This window comes from Pinus tabuliformis, chromosome 3_2, assembly GCF_031772625.1.
Source record: "Pinus tabuliformis cultivar Carrire ecotype Pingquan chromosome 3_2, CPIR1, whole genome shotgun sequence".
Classification (NCBI taxonomy): Eukaryota; Viridiplantae; Streptophyta; class Pinopsida; order Pinales; family Pinaceae; genus Pinus; species Pinus tabuliformis.
This window is the reverse complement of record NC_142302.1, coordinates 760185676-760196899: the sequence shown is the minus strand read 5'-3', so window position 1 is coordinate 760196899 and position 11224 is coordinate 760185676.

The window sequence follows — 11224 nt, the reverse complement described above, 5'->3', positions numbered from 1 at the left end:
ACGGGCCAGTACGGCTGGAAACGAGTTTCCAGGCCATACGGTACGAGTTTCCTCGTTTCCGTTTCATTTCCGACCGGAAACAGACCCCTGGGCAACGTTTCTTGCAACTTAGGTTTCTCATGTTATAAAGGTTGTCCGTTGTATAGAAAAACATTTTTCTTATACCCAGGCATGGACCACCCTCTTATTTATTTGGCACATTTTAGTCTGGGATACTTGGAGATTATTCTATAGTTGTTCATGCAATTTCATATTTCCATTGATTTAAGTTAGGGTTTGTGAGATATGTAGATATAGGCACACGATGGGATATAATATCTCTATAAAATAGCCTATAAGGAATAAGATCATCAAAGGAACAATAGGATATGAACGAGGCAATCTAGGGTTAAGTAAACAATACTTTCAAATGGTTGAAAATGCATATGACAACAATAAATACCAGGACATCAACACTAAGTGTAAGGTTAAAATAATCAATTAATGCTAGATTTTTCCTTTTATTATTTATTAAATGCAATCCCTTCCAATAGGGAAATAAGTCAATAACGTATGGACATAAAATTGTTATTAAATGTATATTTTAAGCTAAACCCAAACCAACCCTAGTTACCATGAAATTAAAGAAGAAATGAAGATTTATAATCATGAACACCTATTAGTTTAGAGCCTTTATCTAGTTAGGCAATGGAGGCAATTAGTGAAAGGTCAATGACAGAGGGCCTTGGATGAAGAGGGTGAAAGATTGAATTTCTTCAATTAGAAATGACTAGTGACTTCACTATATGGAATATTTTGATGTAAAAGGATGCATGAATCAAGTTCCTTTGATGGCCTCTTGCAAAACAAATTTTACATGCCATCAAGGATCAAGATTTCAAGAAAATATATTGCACTTGTTAATATGGAATTCATAGAAGACCTAATTTCAGAAATACGCATGCAAAATGGAAGAAAATGTGACAATAAACTTACACATTTCCAATAGGAATCACTTCGCGAATACCAAAAGTCTTTCCATGCAAAAATCTCCTTCACAAGGCAATTCGATCTATAAATGATCATATTATGTCCAAAAAGAAAGATAAGAGCTAATGTACCCTCCTCTAGAGAAGAAGAAGTGAGTGAATGATGATCAAAATTGAAAATGACTCCCCTCTATTTTATGAGGGTAAATATGTCACTTTTTCATATTTTTACAAGCAAATCCCAAAAAAAAATTGCTTGAAGTTGTAATGTTTCAAACTAGGAAAAATAGTTTATGCAAAGCAAACAATAAAAAAACAACACCATAATATTGAAACATTCAGTGCACACCCATAAAATGTCCAGGAACCAGAATAACCAATGGTTGAGCCATTTTATTATAATCTGGGAGAAAGTACAATAATGTGGAAGTGGTGCACCTGGGCTTGCCTCAATGGCAAGCGTGATTAAGCCTAGGTGGTAATATGTCAAGCCCAGATGGCGCAAATCACTGCTACAATGATGCCCTGCGCTGCCCTAGTGAAACTACGCTACCTGCTGCGCAGATGCTGTTGGAACCCTCCCCTCCGATGCTCAGAAAATTCCGGGAAATTAACCCGGGCCTCTCCACCAAATACACAAAACAACCACGAAGGAATTGGCCAAATGTTGACGTCAAAATTTTGGCTCGAATTTCCCTTAGCTCCTCTAGCTTCTAGCTGAGTTGGGATCCCTATTTAACCCCTTAGATCTGTCGGGAAAATTCTGCAAAATTAGCCCCAAGCTCCTCAACCAAAACCCAAAAGTTTTTGGCCTCCAAAACACAGCAAAATGGTTGAGATAATCGTCCGAGAACTTCCCCTTATCTCTCCCGACAAATACGCGCTCCACAATTGACCCACAAATCCCCCACGTGTGCCCAGTGATGAATTCCTGCGCTGGTCCTGAGTGCTGGCAGTCACACTGCTCCCAAACAGAAATCTCCAGCTCCCAAAATCCTCCTAAAGGCTAGTCTCCCCTGTACTTCCTTCTCCAAAACTTCTCCAGCAATTGCTCCCCGAAAGGCCACTGAATGATCTCCTGCATATTCCACTACTGCGTCTTTCTGTAGTACGCACTGATTGAATGATAGAAAGAAACCTCACCAGGGCGGCACTTGTGGTCCACCGAAGAGAGGGTGAGTTATCCGCTTGCAGAACTCGTGCTAAACAATGGGTGACCCAGTTAAGCAACTAGAGCAACTAAGATTGAGTTCAATATGTCCAAAAGATGCCAAATGAGGCTGAGCCTCCTTTGTTTATAATTCGTGGGCCTCTTTTCCCATGTGGGCCCCCTCCAACTAGCAATTTCACTTTCCCTCCTAAATCATTCGAACTTCCCTCTAAGGTGGTGCGTATTTCCTCATGTGGGTGGCCCCGACGCTATGCCAACAAAACATTTCAGCCCCTTTTCCCTTCCCAAGTCTTTCCCAAAAATCACACGGGTCCCATGGCCTCCCAAATTGTCAAAATTGTAGAATTAATAAAACCCATGACAATTTAATTTCAGAAGGGACATTACAGAAGTATACAAATATGTTAGTCGATCTTGAGATAGCTCAAAAACATAGTAAAAATGCCAAAATAACCCATACTTGTGGGAATAAAAACTCTCGAAAATGATTAACCTCCAGGAATGATCAATTTGCATCAAGCAAGTGATGAAATGGTTCATAGGTGCCCCTCACTCCAACAAGTCATCAAATTCTAGCCAGGGATATTTATTTCATTTTCAAATCTTCCTATTACATTTTTCTTTGCTCATACTCGCTTGCTGGCATATTGCATACAATAAATCCATGTAACATTGCTTTGAATAAAAGATTGGGGATGAGGGATTTTTTATTAAATTTGGAAATCCTTACATAACCTGGGAATCATTCATCGCAATGATGAGAATTAATCTTTTCCATTTTTCTCCTTCTACCTCTCTCTCCCTATTCAATTTTTGTCTCCTATATTTTTGGTCACCTCACTAGTGATTGGTTCTCTTTAGATTGTTGTCTCAAAGTAGGGCCCGACTTGAGATAACTTCTTCCTAGATGGGATTGGTTACCATTCTCCTTTCTCTTGTCACTTCCTTTGAATACTGGCATTGGTTAATACATCCTATAGACTGCAACTATAGGATTGCGTAATCATCAATCCAGAGTATCCCTCCTCAAGTTTTGGTTCTTGATATTGCTAGTACAACTCAAGTGTCTTCTCCACTTTTCTTTCTTTTGTCTGACAAGTGGCAGCCTCGGGTGGCTCCTCGTCTACATGCTAACATCGTCTACTAATATAACCTTGCCACATGTCATAATCCTATTGGTATGCTTGGACTGGTTAAACATCAAGCATCATTTCCTTCATCTGACCATTAATTTGTTGAGGACACAATGGATTGATTTGTGACTTGCATGGTTTCTAACTATGTTAACTAATGCACAACTCCATGTGCTTGTGGCCATTGATCTTCCTATCCAATGGTGGATCTTCAAGAAAGTTGCATGATGTTTAACAAATTAATATTTTGGTGTTGGCCCTATAGTTTTTCCTTTTAATTTTTTCCCCGATTAATACTAATTTTCAACTGGCCATAACTTCTCACCCAGGAGGATTTTTTGTAAGAAAAATATAGGATTGAAGAGGTATCTATGAGAACTATGCATCCATGCTATTAGTGAGATATTTTGGGCATTTTTTCTTCTTCAAAAATAAAATAAATTCAAGCACCCTATTACTGCTCAAACTAGAAGGGGACCTAAAGGGATTCCTAAAGGGGAAATGCTAGGCCAAGGGCAACAAATGGAGACTTAGCCCACTATCACCTTAGCTAAGGCTCCTTTCTATTTATGGACTTTTATTATGGGAGGAGACCCGATATATTATGGACTCCTTGATGAAGGATAAGTCATCAAAATTATGTGGAGTGACCCAAATAATCCCTTTCCCGGAGGAGTTAGAAGGATAAGGCTTGCTTGCTTTCTAAGCAAAGTACAATGTCTTCTAAGGAAATGAAAGGAGGATTCAAGGGTTAGGTTTATGGGATATAACTTATGAAGGAAATTCCAATCCCTAAAATCCTTATTGTAATTGGTATCCCAGATTGTTCTTGAAGAATTGTCTTTCAAAGGAATTGGGCCACACGGGACCAAGTGGACCCGGTGTAGGATAGGGGGACTGAGTACAAAAACCAATGATGTTCTTAACCTAGACAAGGTGGGGAGGGGATCAAAGAAACAACTTTCACTTGAAGGTGTTGGTTTGGTCCTATGAGGTACCATCCTTGAGGATCCTAATGCAAAGTTTGATCCCAAAGCTAGGGCTTGGCTTTTCTCCCAAATCCACCAACGGAATGGCTTCAAAAATGGAGGAGAGCTTGAGGAAACACCAGCACAGGAGACCTTAGTTGATTGAACTTTTTTGAGGGCTAGCTTGTCGGTAAGCTAATGCCCTAGGTGCCCCAACTTAGCTGGACCTAGAAGAAGGTGAAAGAATGTGATTTTTGGTGATCACTTTTTGGTAGATCAATGCCTTAATCAAGCCCTTGTTCAATTTTTTGTGTAATAGCCTTGTCTCATTGTTATTTATCATTTCTGGAAGTTTCATGAAGTCCTAGGCAGATGCCTGAGTCTTAGCCTTGAAAGAGTGGCTCAAAATCCGGGGTCGTTGGCATAGAATTGCTTGGCAAAGGCCACGGTCGCATGGAGACCTTTCTATGGGAGCAACCTGAGTTTCTCAGTCACAGGGAAGGTTTGTTATAAGAGCGACAGGGGATCTAGTTCAACAAAACATCAAGTTCTCTCAGGGGTTGGACACCTGGAGGGGTTGGTTGGCTCTTGAAGGTTTTGTAGCTCCTTAGGAAGGTCAGTTTGGTTTCGTTTAGACGATTCCACTTCTTAAGTATACTTGGTGAGTTGAATCATATCATAGTAACTCTTCATCACATGTTTACCCCGTGGACGGTTTAGTCGATTTCACTTCCTTAAGTATTCTTGGGGAGTTGAATCATATCATAGTAACTCTTCATCACATGTTTCTATTGTTTGTATTTAATGGTGCATCAACAATGTCACTGCCTCCCTCATTTTCTCCTCTTTCTTTTGTTCGTCTCTTGCCCTTCCTAGAGAGTTGGTGTCACCTTCACTCCTCAAGGTAACCCTATAAATTTGTAACGCAATATTCAAATCTAGCTTCTTGGCATCTCCAAGATGACTCTCATTTTTATAATGGCGTAGTATAAATAAGCTCTTGTAATGTATCACAAGCGCTTGTGTAAGTGTAGGTATTGATCATGTTAACCCCTTACCTCTAGGCGTAACTAGAGGATATTTTAACACATTTGATTTTAATCATAATTCACTACTTGATCCAAAAGTGTTTCCCTCGTTGTATTCATGTATTATATTGGGCCATGCTTGAATGAGTTCTGTGAAGTGTTTAACCTAGGTGGTATGTCTAGTCCCTTTGCGGTCGATCACATTGTCTTTTGAATACCCATCTTCAAGATAGTCCTCTCTTAAATTCCTATCTGACTATCCTTTGGTGACAATGATTTGACACCATGTTGGTCATTTATGACTTGTGTAGGTATTATGCAAGGGCCTTTAGGTGGATCTACCAATACACATGATCTAGGGGAGCCCTAGTTTCATCACTCCTTTCTATATAAAGTGTTTCTCATGTTATAAATGTTGTCGCGTGTATAGAAATTTTTTTTCTTATACCCAGGCATGGACTGCCGTCTTATGTATTTGGCACATTTTAGTTTGGGATACTTGGAAATTATTCTATAGTTGTTCATGCAATTTTTTGTTTCCATTGATTAAGTTAGGGTTTGTGAGATATGCAGATTTAAGGCACATGATGGGATATAATAGCTCTAGAAAATAGCCTGTAAGAAATAAGATCATCAAAGGAACAATAGGATATGAATGAGGCAAGCTAGGGTTAAGTAAACAATAGTTTGAAATGGCTGAAAATGCATATGACAACAATAAATACCAAGACATCAGCCCTAATTTTAAGGTTAAAATATTTGTTAAACACACACATGGTAGCAACATAATATGAAAGATAAGCAGGAGAGTTCATCTATTATTTGACAATGATATACATTTATAGTACATTCGTGTGACCGTTGGGTTCCATATCCCAAGGTCTCTTGGACTCTCATGGCTATTCACATTCCACACCAACCCTTACATTCCCCCTTAATCCGAAGGGTTATGTATGAGTCCAAGAAGAGAGCTGTAATACAAAACGTGCAAAAATGCATGGCAACACTAGGCTGAATGTGCTCTTTGAAATGTTGGTATAAAGGGAGGTGGTTTAAGGATGACCACCAACACTAGAATGCTTAGTGCAGTTCCCGGAACTCTTCCAATTCTGGCATGAAGCTTAGGTCTTCTGCTAGAGGAAGTGCTCCTCATGTTTTGAAGAGGGAAACCTTCAACCATGAAGGGGAGGTCTCACCCCGCATAAAAGGGAGAACCTCAACCTGAAAAGGGAATTCTCAACCTATGATGGTTTAAGGATGACCAACAACTCTGGAATGCTTAATGCAATTCCTGGAACTCTTCCAAAACTAGCAAGAAGCTGAAGTCTTCTGCTAGAGGAAGTGTCCACCGACTGAAGGCATGCTCAGGGGCATCTTTGTCTCTAGCTACAACTCTGAATCTGGTATGGCAAGTTGTGGCTCAGGCTCGTTTGATGTGGCTTTGAAGCTTGTAGATGACCATCATTTCCCCCCCTGTCAGATACAAGGTGAGATGATGGAGAAAGATCAACTGCAAGACTATTCAATACTCTAGAACAAGTTCTGACATATGACTGGAATATCTTCTTGGCTGTTGATGCCCATTGCCAAGAAGCAATCCATCCAAGATGAATCTTTGTTCTTGCAGGAGGTTTGTTTCTGAAGCATCTGTTTGAAGAATCACTAGTTTTATGACAATGATTACATGGATGAAGATCAAAACAATGATCTTTCAGATGGCCAACTTGGTCACAGTGTTGGCATCTCACAATCTGTTGCTGTGGAAGAGGGACAGAATCTGGAACAGCTAAAGGTGAACTGTCATGAAGAAATCCAGCACTCTGAAACTGGATGGGCTTTGAGTAATCTAGAATATGAAGGGACATGTCCTTGTCATATCCAAGACCAGTTCTGTGCTTTTTGGGGACAAGCTCTTCCCAAGATCTGATGATGGGCTTCGGAAGTGCAAACTGAATTTCTGTGTCTGCATGCAATTCTGCTACTTCATTGGGCAATAGATCTGAACCAACTTGCTGCTTATGGGACTCTGTTTCAATGTTCTGAACAGAAACAGGTTCAGAATGATGACTCCTCTATTTTAATTCCTTTTGTTGAAGCTAATATTCAAGCTCCAAAAATTCTATCTTCTCTTGTGCGCTTTGCAGACAAATTCTAATGTCAGCCAGAGAGGATTTGTTGATTTTCACTGCGTCATGATCAGTAGAATGCATCAAAGTTTTCAAGAATTCTAATACTTCAGTAATTTGAGCCATATTCTCCATTGTCAAAATTACACCTTTTAAAAACTGATCATAACTATGAACAAATGAAGAATCAACACCCACTCACAATACTATGTCAAGAATCTTTTATTTATCGCTGGAAATTTGGAACCTTGAGCAAGTCGACATTACCATTGACCAAGAAAATTTCAGCTTTGGAAAGAGTGCAACTTACAGTTCAAGGTATATAATTCAAAGCAGAGAAAACATCAACATATATATACCACACAACCTTAAAAAATAACTCAATGCGCATATAATTTGTCATTTGTCATACGATTCAAGCTGTCAATGCAAAGAGAAGAGCCACCATACCACATACTACTTGCAAAGCATACCATGAATTACGCACTCTCCAACATATACAGACCACGACCTTCAAAACATATGCTCCATTCACCAACGCATACAAATAACGCAGCATATAAAGTTTGGATGACACCAGTGCTCACGGAATTGTAAACACATCAACACATTTTCTTCACCTTCAAACGCACAGCACACCACCACATTCCAACACATATTCAATGTAGAAAGTCATCATTTTAACCAACTCACCGTTACAATTGAAATGAGATAGGAGTTATCAACGCATATATCATGCACGAATACAACTGCAACAGGGTAAACTCCAAATGCAACAACAATACTCGTAGGAATGAAGGTACTATCCAGATGGATATGCATGGGCCATACGCATTTCCGGTGCAAATTAAAGGCCCAGGTCTCAAAGATAAAAGATGACATTAATACGTGAGCCTTCACTACACTAAGAGAATAGATAATGTATGTATGGACAGTGTGACCATTAGAGCGAGTTATTACATGCCTACCCCATCTGGAACATATCGAAAATAAAAGACATAGCTCTTACGACCATTGAAAAAACACAGCTAGTCTGTCTTCTTGCGAGGGGCAGATGAGTTGCCAGGGAAAAGAAAGTGACCATCCCCTGTGAAACAAAAGGTGCTAGACTCTTTCAATCACATTTTCATTCCCAAATGCCAACACCTATTCACTCCCCTTTCGGAGCTCGACATTGTATGATCCCTACCATTTTTTGAGATTTCGAAACCTGACTAGAGTACATTACCACTCGAGAATTTCAATCAACAGACGGATGGCCAGCTCCCTGTACAGATAGCCGAAAGCAATGCAGGCAGTAATTGCTTATTAGATTTGCAGGCAAATACAACAAATCACGAAGACCATCAGCAAGTGTGAACAAGATCTACGATCAATGTGGAAGGATAGTAACCAGTATGCCCATTCAGTAAATCGCTCAGCCCAACACATGGAGGAGGTCTCCAACAGTTCTTTTGCTCCATGTACAATGACATGAATATCATATGAATACAACCATTTCCTGCGCAAAATAATCAATTCTTGCCCAAAACGTGAATACACCTTCCACCACCATAGATGTTATATGTAGGTCCAAGAATTGTTCCGAAATGGGAATCAATAGGTTGGGCTTTGTGGAATACAAAGAGTATGTTTGCAGTTATGCGTTCCAGCTCAACTCAATCACTTCAGCTTCCATAGAGTATCTTTGTAACTGTGCGTTCCAACTCAATTCAATTGATTCCACTTCGGAAGTAATGTAGAGTCTCTCCGTTCTCCACATCGCTGCGAAGCTGTTCTGCGGTGCTTCTGATTCTCCAGACTCAGGCAACCATTTTTGTAAGAGAATTTAGTTCATCATACCACATTGGGAGGCAGATTTACCAATGGTGGCATGAAACTATGCATACAAACGTTTATACATAATGTTAAATGAATACAGCTAAATGGACGCTGCAGGGAGGCACAACGTATCAGACAACATTCAACTTAATGCTGGGACAGCGACAACATTCAACTTAATGCCATGACAATGTTAAATGAATAGATTATGACTAATGGTATGGTGTAACTGCAACGATACCGCCTTGGATAGACTGTAAAACTAGAGTGAGGAGGAGGCGGTGTAATACAACGTTAGATATATTAAAAAACACATGAGACAGAGAGCAACGATGGTTTGGTGGGATGATGATATGTGATGTGGTATGGTGCTAAGCCGGATGCTACAACAGTAAAAATATGGTAACCGGAATAGATTTTACAATGGTAAGGTATACCACAAACCATTCAAACCAGCCTTAACGCACATTGCCCAACATAAAATGTACATACCATGCAATGCATCCTTTCAACTCTACGCATGGAAAGCAGTGATCAGACTATGATTCAATGTAATGCCAAAAGTCTGCAGCGTTGACAGAAAACCACACAAATGATTTGTAGCAGGAGGATGGAGAATTCTAGAATGATAGGTTAGAACGACATGTAGATGGACCCCCAATTGACCTCATACAATATATGCACAGAGAAACAATCAAGTGCACAGATGTTAGGAAGAGCGTTTTTAAAGGAAGAATTAGGTATTGACTCTCAAATAGAGAAACAATGGAGGGGAGCAGTTCTGACAAGCAGACAGGGTATGGTAGCATGTTTGATGAGCAGAGGGCAGATAGAGAATAACATCGATAGCGCTAAGAGAAGGCCAACGAGCACAAGGTCAGACAAATTGTTGTTCAAGGCAAAATCTATAATAGAAACCGTCCCTGACAATAATAATAAAATAGATTTTTGACAAAGGCCAAATTAATGGAGCGTTAGCTCAGGCGCACATTGAAAACGCTCAAGTTCAAGCAAGAATGAACATATGAAGAATAATAGACATGCAGATCTTTGAGAGGCAGTGAATAGGAAAAACTGACAGGTACAGAGAGCAGCGTATTGGGGCGTTATGCTGCAGATTTCAGAGAGCAACGTATTAAGGCGGTTCACGAAATTCAAGGTATGTTATAACGTTCAACTCTCGACCAACTCATTCAACAATAGAGATTTGACAGAGATGGCAGTCTAGAACAGAGGTACAGGACTGACATGTATAAAAAGGCCACAGAAAACAAGTGGCTCACAATTGAGTAGGGCAGGAGATCGCCTGCTCTGATACCATGTTAAACACACACATGGCAGCAACATAATATGAAAGATAAGTAGGAGAGTTCATCTATTATTTGACAATGATATACATTTATAGTACATTCGTGTAACCGTTGGGTGCCACATCCCAAGGTCTCTTGGACTCTCATGGTTGTTCACATTCCACACCGACCCTTAGAGGATTAGGTGTCCAACGATATTCAATTAATGCTTGATTTTTTCTTTTATTATTTATTAAATGCAATCCCTTCCAATAGGGCAATAAGGTATGGACATAAAATTGTGATTAAATGTATATTTTAAGCTAAACCCAAACCAACCCTACTTACCATGAAATTAAAGAAGAAAGGAAGATTTATAATCATGAACGCCTATTAGTTTAGAGCCTTTATCTAGTTAGGCAATGGAGACAATTAGTGAAAGGTCAATGAAAGAGGGCCTTGGATGAAGAGGGTGAAAGATTGAATTTCTTCAATTAGAAATGACTAGTGACTTCACTATATGGAATATTTTGATGTCAAGATATGCATGAGTCAAGTTCCTTTGATGGACTCTTGCAAAACAAATTTTACATGCCATCAAGGATCAAGATTTCAAGAAAATATATTGCACTTGTTAATATGGCATTCATAGAAGACCTAATTTCAGAAATATAGCATGCAAAATGGAAGAAAATGTGACAATAAATTTACATATTTCCA